At 40.4% G+C, this 10,710-nt stretch overlaps 1 pseudogene; it reads right to left on the reverse strand.

Annotated features, from left to right (window-relative positions):
• Positions 1-1,869: 1,869 nt before the first annotated feature.
• Positions 1,870-2,499, reverse strand: LOC114030461 (annotated as a pseudogene).
• Positions 2,500-10,710: the final 8,211 nt, after the last annotated feature.

Here is a 10,710-nt window from a genome sequence, read left to right on the forward strand (position 1 = left end):
GCCACTCACAATGATGACAACTTTACACCTTAAATACAACCACTTACTTAACAATAAGACTAAAGCAGTAATAATCAATATATCCCTCAAGAAAAATACATTCTAATTAGGGAGATAGCATGTAAATAATGAGGTATTTAAATATATGTGTGTAAACACACACACACACACACACACACACATATATATATATATATATATATATACACACATATATTTAGAGAGAGAGAAAATAAATGAAAGTAATCTAAAAGGGGTATTATCAACTAGGGGACTGAGAAAAATCTTCTGCAGAAGGTAAGTCTTTGAGAAAGCCAGGAAAGCTAAGAGGCAGCAGCAGTAAGGACATTCCATGTATGGGAGATGGCCAGTGTAAAGGCACAAAAAGGAGAGATGGATTGGTATATTCAAGAAACTACAATTAGACTAATGTAGCTGAATCACAGAGTATATGGAGGGAAGTAAGATGTAAAAAGGCTGGAACAGTAGGAAGGGGACAGATGATGTCAAAAGCTTTAGATGCCAAATGGAAGACTTTATATTTAATCCTAGAGGCAATCAGAAGCCACTGAGCCTCATTGAATAGAGGAAGTCACATGGTCCAATCTACATTTGAGAAAAATCACTTTTTTAGCTAAATGAAGGTGGACTTGTGTAAAAAGCAGGGAGACTAGTTAAAAAACTATGGCAGAAGGGCCACTACGTGGTGCAATGGATAGAGCACTGGCCCTGAAGTCAGGAGGACTTGAGTTCAAATGCGGCCTCAGACCAAACACTTGACACTTACTAGCTGTGAGACCCTGCGCAAGTCATTTAACCCCAATTGCCTAGCCCTCCCCCCCAAAAAAAAAACTATGGCAGAAATCCAGGTGAGAGGTGATGAGGGCCTGAATTAGGGTTATGGCTGCGTAAGTGGAGATAGGGAGATATATATGAGAAATATTGTGAAAGTAGAAACAACAAGATTTGGCAATGGATTAGATGTATGCGGTGAGTAAAAGTAAGAAGTCAGGGATGATACCAAGGTTGCTGGCCTGAGTGACTGAGAGGATCATGATGTCCTCTACAATGAGAGTAAAGCTTGGATTTGGGAGGAAAGATAATGAGTTCTGTTTTGGACGTGTTGAGTTTGAGATGTGCACAGGACATCCAGTTCTAAATGTCCAAGAGGAAGTTGGACATACGTAACTATAACTCAGCAGAGACAAGGGCTAGATATAACAAGAGAAATTGTATAAAACAAAAACAATAAAGGGGCCCAAGACAGAGCCTTGGGGGCTCTAACCCACAGTCAGAGAGCGTGATGTAGATGGAGAACCACCAAAGGAAACTGAGAAGTCTCCAGTCTGACCACAAAGTGTCCAGACAGCAAGGAGAACCAGGAGAGAGCAGTATCACAAAAACCTACAGAGGACAAAGTATCCAGAAGGTAAAGGTTTGACGGTGTCAAATGGCAGAGAGGTCAAGAAACATCAGGGTTCAGAAAAAAGACAACAAATTTGACAACTGAGAAAACATCTACAAATTTGGAAGAAGAAGGTTAATGATGAAGTTGGAAGCCAGATTTCAGAGGCTTTTAGAAGGAAGAAAGAGAAGTGGAGGCACTGGTTGTAGAGTTTTTTAAAAGTAGTTTATACATGGAGCAGAACAGATACAGTATAATATGTAGTGGAGATGATTGAATCAACTGAGGTATTTTTAAGGATGGAGGAGATATAAGTATATTTCTGATCTATGAATGTTAAAGACAAAACAAGTTATAAACTCAATCAAGGTCAGGGTTCAAATCCTGTCTAATCTTCATGCTATGCTTTTGTGTGTGTGTGTGTGTACGTGCAGCAAAACCTTTATTTGATGTCTGGTAGCCTCTTATTTTTTGGCCTTTGGAGCAGCTGTTTCCTGGGTGGGTCCCTTCTGGGTGGCTCCTTTCTTGGCTGGGGCCTTCTGGCTGGAGGCTTTCTGACCCTTCTGGGCCTTCTGGCCAGGGGCGGCCTTCTGACCCTCAGCCTTCTTCAAGGGAACCTTCTTGGCAGAGACCTTTGCGGCCAGCACCTTCTGGGCAGCCCCCTTCTTGGGAGACCCCTTCTGGGTGGACGCCTTCTGGAGCTTCTTTACTTCATGCTTGATAATTCAGTTTCTCATTTTCTTGGCCTCTGTGACTTTGTAACAGTCAAAATCTGTCATCTTAGCTTTCCTTTCTCTGGCTTCAATCTTCTTGGCCCATCTTGTGGCTTTCCATTTTATATTGATCTTTTCTTTCTCCCAAGCATCCTAGACATACTTCTGATGAGCACTGTGTGGGAACTTGAGCACGAAGTCTGTAAGTTGCATACATTTAAATAGCATGGCCTGCCTCCTCACACCACTGCATGGGCCATCAACCAAAGTCCTGTTCTGATCAATAACATCCACAATAGCTACCAGCTTGCCAGCATGTGGCCCAGAGGAAATGTAGGCCACCCAGCCAATTTCCACATAGCGCTTGAATACCATGTTGGCGACGCCAAACGAGAAGGAAGCCATGCTACGCTTTTCTGGACCAAGTCTGGATCAAGTGATTCCAGTTATTTAGGTTCAGAACTAGAATAAAATATGATATTTTTGGACTATGTGACATTTAACAAGAGCGGTTCATTTAACAAGAAGATGGAAAGAATATGCAGCAACACAACATTAATTCAGCTGGGTACAGCTTCCCTTGTCTCTGCAGAAGGACATGTTAGTGTGACTAGCACAACAGTGAGACATCTGGCAAGCCAAAGAAACACCAACCACTCGAGCAATGTGCTTATGAAACTGGAAAGTTCTATCAACAATTTTAGCCTTGGTTCCCTGGACCAACTAAGTCTTTAGAATCATTTCATTGCTTTTGTTAGGGAAATTGTAGTCTATGTGGCAGACACTTTCCATTCCAGTGGATGTTACTCCTACTGTTCCTTCCTTAATTTGTTTTTAAATCTTTAGCCTTCTGAAGATCTTAGAAGCCGAGATGAGATCTAATGCTTTAGTCTCAAAGCCGTCACTTCCTTCATTCCTATATGATCTATTGACAGTCAATCATAAAACCGTAGTGCCCCTGATACCGATGGCTTGATTCAAGTAGACAGCATAGGCGGAAACTGAATGTGGTTTGTCCTATGGACTCTGGCAAGTCATTGTACCCTTTTGCCTATTACTTCTTCTTCTTGAAAATGGGAGATTTTGTTTTTCTCTACTTCATGAGTCTGTTGAAAGAGTCACCTGAAAAAGCACTCACAGGCCCCTAGATCTAGGACTGTAAGGGACTTGGGGGCCATTTTACAGATGAGGAAAATGAGGTCCTAGAACTTGGACCAAGTGATTTGCCCAAGGTTACACAGGTAGAAAGCATCAGAAAAGGATTTGAATCCATGCCTTATGATTCCAGAAGCAGCGCTCTTTCCACTGTAACATAAGCACTGAAATGTTATTGAATAAACTCTTTAAGGATTTCATAGGTAGTATCATTTCAGGAGCGCTGCTCTCTTTGGGTGTTAGGATGTACCTAAATTCTCATTCAGAAAATTCTGATACTTCTCTCCATCACCAGTGTCCTATTTCCTCCATTTTCTGACAAAAAAGGCTAGCACACCTCTTAAAATATGGCAAACCAAAGAGAGAGACCCCAGATCGCCAGACTATGAGATTGACCTTGTCAAACTGTCTTTTCTCTTAATATTATTTAATCATAAAAGTGAAGATGAGTAAATATATCTGAAACTTCTCATCTGAGAGACTGAAACTGAATGTGAAACCCTACAGATTCCCTGTAGGGCACGTGCTTTTTAAAAGCATTACATGTACACACAAATGACTTATGATTTTCTTTGGCAACAATCTGATCAAATATTTCTTCTCATCAAAACACAAAGGTAATAAATCTCGACACAAACTTTCACGTACGTGTGGATGTGTATTTTTTCCAACTGTTTGCAATTGAACTGAGCTCAGGGATATTGAGGGCCGATGATCTGACAGCTCCATATTGATATAAAATAGGAAGGTGATTTGCAGCATTTCTAGGAGAAAGAAGCTATGTCTAGAAACCCAGGAACTGAGGAAACTCTTCCCTGGAGGACTCCTCACTGAGAGAATGGCCAGCCAGCAAAGGAAAGAACAGTCAAGTGGAAAAAATTCTCAATGAGAGCTGTTTTATTCCATTGTTCCTGCCTTTGTTCATTTTATTTCCTTTTAAAATGGATTTCCACACCCTAGGCCCTCTCCTCTGCCTTCTCTCAAGCACCACTTACTCTTTTTGATGCACAGAAGCTGGTGAGAGGAAATTAAATGAGAGTCTTTTCTTTTACTCTACCCCCTCCAAATGTTCTTTACCTTAGACTTCGGGTGCTGATGAAGCCTTCACTGATTCATTTAGGGATTAAAAGCTAGCCAGTCTGAATTAAGAATGTGCCTGGGACGTTGCACAAGTGTTCTCTCTACTATGCCTAAGCTTTGTAGTAACTGCAGGTACTCAATGAATATTAACCACCAACAAAGAACAATGGTTCTCTGACCCCTTGTCAGTTCTCCTTGGGAAATAAATCAGACCTGCATTTATTATACTTTGTAACAGCAAAGAGCTTCCAGGATATGATTTGAAAAGTATAAATCATTTTTGCTACATTAATTATGTAGCCATTTATTGTCATGTGATAAAGACCAGTAGATATTATTCTCTTAGCCACCAGTAGGTATTATGGAAGATTTTCTTTCTTTTATACAATTTCCATGTCTGAAGGATGTATAACAGAACTCTCTTTTTAAGATGATATATTTTATCTGTTTACCTTGATCACATTTTCTATGAACAGTATTTGGACAGTCAGTTTAGAAATGTCTCTTACTTTGACTATGAATTAGTTAAAACTGTTACTGTTTTCCTGTGATGGGAACTTATCAATGAGTGGGAATCCATGTGCAAGTGCACACACACACACACACATATACACACACAACATAATAAGGCTGGAAAGGTAAATCAGGAGATAATAGAGAACCTTGAATGCCAGGAAGAAACTTTTATGCTTTATTTGGTAGCAATGATGAGACATCGAATATTGTTGAATAGAAGGATGATCTCTCAGAATGATGCAAAAGAAAAATTATTAATGTAACAACGTGAAAGATGAATTAGAGAGAGCAGAGATTTGAAAGAAAGAAACAGAATTATGAAGATGTCATAATAGTTCAGGGGAGGGATCAAGATGGGGTAGGCTTAAAAAGAAGGGGTGGATGTGGAGATGTGGCAGTAAAATCAACAGGTCTTGGCAGCTAAGTGAACTGGTGGAGGAAAGGGAGGCATTAAAAGTGACTGCAAAATTTTGAACATGGTACTGTGAGGATGGTGATAATATCAAAAGAAATACAGGAAGTAGAGGGAGAAGCATATTTGGGGGTAAAAACAATGAATTCAGTTTCTGCCATAATGAGCATGAGGTTTAAAAGGAGCATCTGGGTAGAGATATCCAGGAGGTGGTTAGAAATGGAAGACTCAGGCTCTGGGGATGCACAGCATGTGAATATTTGCATGCCAACAGCCCTGCAAAAAGTGTGGGGCCAAGTGATCAATAAAATGAAGAGTGCACAGCTGATCAGGTGAACAGCATGAAACATTCATTTAAGATGACCAATCATTCTGTTCTCATCTAGTTGCTCAGCCTCAACTCTCTCTACTGTACCCACTGTTTCTCCCAGTGCTTGGCTCTCTCAGGTATCTCAACTTTACTCCTTGACATCATTCCTGTTCACTCCTGTTCTGTGTCCCACATTTTCAGGGCCTACGCTGGTAGGTGGCACTGGGTCTGGAGTCAGAAAGACCTGGGTTCACACCCAGCTTCGGATACTTACTACCTGTGTGACCTTGTGCAAGTCACTTAATCCTGTTTGCCTCAGTTTCTTCAACTGTAAAATGGGAATAATTATAGCACCTACCTTCCAATGTTGTTATGAGAATCAACTAAGATATTTGTAAAGACAAGGAAGCGATCAGGCTGAGGATGTAGATTTGTGAGTCATTTAACAAGAAGTCATCACTGAACCCATTAGAGGTAGCATGGAACATGTCTTAGGCGGAAAGACAACTGGCTTTACAGCCAAAAAGGCCTGGGTTCAAGTCCCATCTGTGGTACATTTAGAATTCAAAAAAATAAAATACTGCAGTAGCAAATAAGGAGGCCATAGTGACTTCAACATCAGACTTGCACGAAATAATGAAGAGTGAAATGAGCAGAGCCAATGGAACGTTGTATCCACTAACAGCAATAGTGTTCAAAGAGCAACCATGAATGACTAAGTTATTCCGAGCATTACAAATACTCAAATCAACTACAAAGAATCTATGAAAGAAGATTCTGTCCACCTCCAGAAAAAGAATTGATAAATAGAAGTATACATAGCATAGTTTTATACACACATGCACACATATACATACAAACACATATACACACATAGGTATGTACACACATATATGCATACACATATATACACATACACATGCATATACACTTCTATGTGTGTGTGTATGTGTGTGTGTGTAATGATGGCCTTCTCTAGTGAGGGGTAGAGAAGGAGACTCTAGTCCACAATTTAGAACTTAAAATGTAACAAAATAAATTAAAACTTTTTAAAAAGAGTAGCATCAGTAGTGAGTTGTGACAGAAGTTAGGATATGGTGGGATAAGAAGCCAGTTGAGTAGAGAGGACGTGGAAGCAACCTGTGTAGTCTACTCTTTCTAAAAAACTGGCAGTTTAGAAAGAGATGGAATGAAAGCTTGCTCAGGTAAGGGGGCTCAAAGAAAGAATTCTGGAGGGTTTTTAGGCTTCTGGAGATTTCAGCATCTTTGTTGGCTGAAGGCAAGAGGGAGATATTAAAGATAGATGAAAGTAGTAGAATGACTAATGGAGCAAAAGTCACGCAGGGAGAAGAGGACAGACTCAAAGACACAATTGAAGAGGGTAAGATGAAAAGACTGGGCAGCTAGGTAGCACAGCAGATAGAGTGCCAGGCCCAGGGATCAGAAAGATCTGAGCTCAAATCTGGCCTCAGACATTAACTGGCTGGGTAACCCTAAATAAGGCACATAACCCTGTTGGCCTCAGTTTCCTCATCTGTAAAATGAGCTGGAGAAGGAAATGGCAAACCACCCCAATATCTTTGCCAAGAAAACCCCAAACTGGATCATGAAGAGTCACATGACTGAAAGGACTGAACAACAACTAAGATGAAAGGGTTAGCCTTAGACACCTCATCTTCTGAGCCAGGATGGAAATACAAAAGAATAGATGAGAACATAGGTTTAAAGACAAGTAAAGGAGTTAAGGGAGCTTAATCCAAAGGCTTTAATCTCAGTAAATTAAGTAGCAGATTTATCAATTGAGAGTAAAGAAAAGAGGTTGAGATAATGGTGTGGGAAGACAGGTTAGGAAAAGCAATGGGGAATCACAATGGGAAATATGATACAGAATCAGAAAGAAATGAATAAAAGAATTACCATGTAGCAGTGAAGGCCCAGTTGCAGTTAAATACCATAAACTGTTAATGGATTCAAGGACCCCAATCAGTACTGCTTTGTAGTGCCTTTTAGCAATATTCTGGTGCTCAGGATTGAGAGTGGAGAACACAAATGATGGAGGTTATACAGGGTAAGAACTGCAAAAGAGCAAGGGGTTAAGGAACTCAAGGTTTCAGTAATCATGTGTCACTGAAATGAATCTAGAGGAGTTATGATAAACTGAGATATTAAGGGGAGGTCAAGAGACTGAAGGTCACAATGAAGATGTAAAATAGATTTGGGAGCAGTAAGTAAGTGGTAGCAGTAGGAAACAGCATGGTGTAATGAACAGAGCCCTGGGTCTTGTGTCAGGAAAACCCAGGTTCAAATCCTGCCTTGGAGAGTTCTAAAAGTTATAAGACCCCACCCCCCACCCCACCCCCAGTGCCTATATGTGTCTCAATTTTCTTATCTGTAAAATGGAGGTTGGGAGGAGGAGTTAAGCTTGATGGCCTCTAAGGTCATTTTTTACTCTTAAATCTATGATCCTTAAGTTAAGGGGTAGTATGTTCTGAGAGAGGAATTTTATCTTGGATATGATCTTTGTCTTTGAGTGATGGGCAAGGGAATAATCATTCACATTTATGTCATTTAATAGAAGGTTTCCAAAGTACAACAGCCACATGAGGTAGGTAATGCAAAATTATCATCCCCTTCTTAGAGAGAAAGAAATTGAGGCTCAGAAACTTTATATGACTTGTCCATGGTCATAGAGGTAGTAAATTTCAGAGGCTGGATGTGAATCCAGGCATTTTCTAACTCTAAATCTAGAATTCTCTCCACTACACAATGCTATATTTCATCAGGGTCCCACCATCCTGATTAGTAGTTAAAGTTGACTGGAGATAGAGGTCACAGAATCCAAAAAGATCAAGGCATGGTGAGGACAGATTAAAAGGTAGTCAACATGGATACTGTTGTCTTAGAGGATGTTGATAAGGGAAGGGTAGAGGGGATTACTGAAAGCCAAGTGCCAGAAGGAGGGATAACTGGATGACATGACATTCCTGGAAGAGCCTGTTGAGTGTTGGCAACAGGACAAAATTCTGGAAGTGTTAATGGGGGGAGGGCGCAGGAGGGAGCCAAGAAGTATGCTTATTCCACCTCAAGTTCTCGTGCACAAAAAGGAGTGGGAGAAATGGTCAGAAATGCAAAGAATACCCAGTGAAAGATCCTTAGTAGAAAGGCAGTTTTCAGTTCACTTGAGAGGACAGGATAGATATTTTTGTTATTGTTCAGTCATTTTCATTCATGTTCAACTCTTCATGACCCCATCTGGGGTTTTCTTGGCAAAGACACTGGAGTGGTTCGCAATTTCCTTTTCCAACTCACTTTACAGATGAGGAAACTGAGGCAAATAGGGTTAAGTGATTTGCCCAGGATCACACAGCTAATAAGTGTCTGAAGCCAGATTTGAACTCAGAAAGATGAGTCTTCCTGACTCCAAGCCCAGTGTTCTATCCACTGCACTGCCTAGCTGCCCAGGATAGATATACAGTAGGAGAAAGATATCAAAGATGATAAGGAGCACAGTGGAAAGGCCAAGCTGAGGGATAATGGAAACTGAGGAGGAGTAGAGCTGGGGTGAAAATGGATAAGTACTGGGGGAAGTAGCAGGAGGAAGGTATCCGTATGTTGGGCAAACAGTCTGTATGACAAGGATTTGTAATTGCAGTTTAAGGTATGTAAAGTGCTCTACATATGTTATTACATATGATCCTCACAACAACCCCATGTGGCAAATGTTATTATCGTACCTATTTTACAAACTGAGGCTGAGAGAAGTCACAGGACTTGCCCAGAGTCACATAGCTATTAAGTATCTGACAAGATCTGCACTCCTGTTCCTGACTCCAAGACCAAGACTTTACCCACTATGCCACCTTGCTCCCATCTCTTTATTGTTCCACTCTGGTTTCACTTCACTCTAATTCCAACAAGCTGGGAAGAATCCTTGGCCTCTTGACATCTCAGTGACTCCTCCCACCAAATGACCTAACACTTTACTTACCTGATACAGGTCTAAATTTGGCTGCTTTCAGCAACTGTGATTTTTTGTGAAAACAAACCTCATTGTCAACTACCTAATGGTTCCTCTCTCTCTCAGTCTTGTGACATGGACTTCCACACTGCTATCTTAAGTTACCACTGGACTAAAGATTGCAGAAGGGAAAAAGTCAGGTCTAAACAGCACAGTGGATTTAGAGATAGAAGACCTCATTTACTCCTACTCTGCCACACAACCCATGGGTAAATGGCTTCACCTCTCTAGGCCTCAGTTTCCTCATCTATAAAACAAGAGCCTTAGACTAGATAGTTTCTAATGGCCCTTCCAGCTCTAACTCTAAGATTCTCAGACACAGGTGTTGCTCTCTTCTTGCATAGCCACTCCTGTGGAGTAGTAAACCATTTGTTTAATCACTTTGCTTTTCCTTGACTTCGAGTAATGAAATGCTGCACTTTCTGAAATAATTTCCTGACTATTTGCTAAGATTCATCTCTGACATTTCATTAAATATGATCATTTAACTGTACAAGTACAAATGCATTTTTAATTTAGCCTACTGCAGATATTACAGATGTGGGGAAATGAATTGTATTGCTCTAGGACAAATATATCATTCACATATGCATGCCACAAAAGAACAAATTATTAAAAATTACTGAAACTTCCATGAAGATTTATATTTAACTTTTCCATTTTCAATCTCCAGGCCACTGTGAAAACACAGAGCATGTCATTTTATCAGCTGTGATACTTTGAAGAATACTGGGGTAATTTCATTAGGAAATCTTGATCAGTATTCCCAGCCTCCTTCACCTTTGGCATGCTACACAAAGTGGCTACAAGAAGAGGAGATGAAGGAGTTTGAAATGGGAAGTTTTGATGTTAATGGTCCTTTAACGAAAGGAGTGCTACTTGCCTTCCTAATAAAGGAGAACTTGCTTTGCCTTCAATGCTCTGGAGCCAACTGTAAGTTACACTAATGTCTTTCTTGCTTAATAAGAAATCAGTAGTTAGCACAAATGAAAAGTGATTAAATTTCCCCACAATCTGTGTTATCACTGAAGTAAGAAAACTGGCTGATCAAAGGATGACATCCTATTTCTTGGCCCTGAACCATTAACTTTAGAACTTACC

Source organism: Vombatus ursinus, unplaced genomic scaffold (genome assembly GCF_900497805.2).
Source record: "Vombatus ursinus unplaced genomic scaffold, bare-nosed wombat genome assembly UNPS02000577.1, whole genome shotgun sequence".
NCBI classification, from domain to species: domain Eukaryota; kingdom Metazoa; phylum Chordata; class Mammalia; order Diprotodontia; family Vombatidae; genus Vombatus; species Vombatus ursinus.